Source organism: Daktulosphaira vitifoliae, unplaced genomic scaffold (genome assembly GCF_025091365.1).
Source record: "Daktulosphaira vitifoliae isolate Bord-2020 unplaced genomic scaffold, ASM2509136v1 Scaffold_2, whole genome shotgun sequence".
NCBI classification, from domain to species: domain Eukaryota; kingdom Metazoa; phylum Arthropoda; class Insecta; order Hemiptera; family Phylloxeridae; genus Daktulosphaira; species Daktulosphaira vitifoliae.
In genome coordinates, this window is record NW_026099573.1 from 55,280 (window position 1) to 55,561 (window position 282).

Genomic DNA, 282 nt, shown 5'->3' on the forward strand with positions numbered 1-282 from the left:
ACATGTATTTAGTCGAACGAGTGTTGCGAACACGAGGGGACCAGTGCTTCGTTAAATGGTTAGGATTTGGTCCAGAGCACAATTCATGGATACCCAAAACCAATATCTCACCTCAATGATTGTCGATATACAAGGTATTGTGGCAGCCGANTCACCTCAATGATTGTCGATATACAAGCTATTGTGGCAGCCGACCGATCGTTTTTGGTCAAGGAACTGACTGTCATTGCTATAGACTGTACTTCATTCGCTCATTGGATGTTTAAACATCCAAAAAGTATC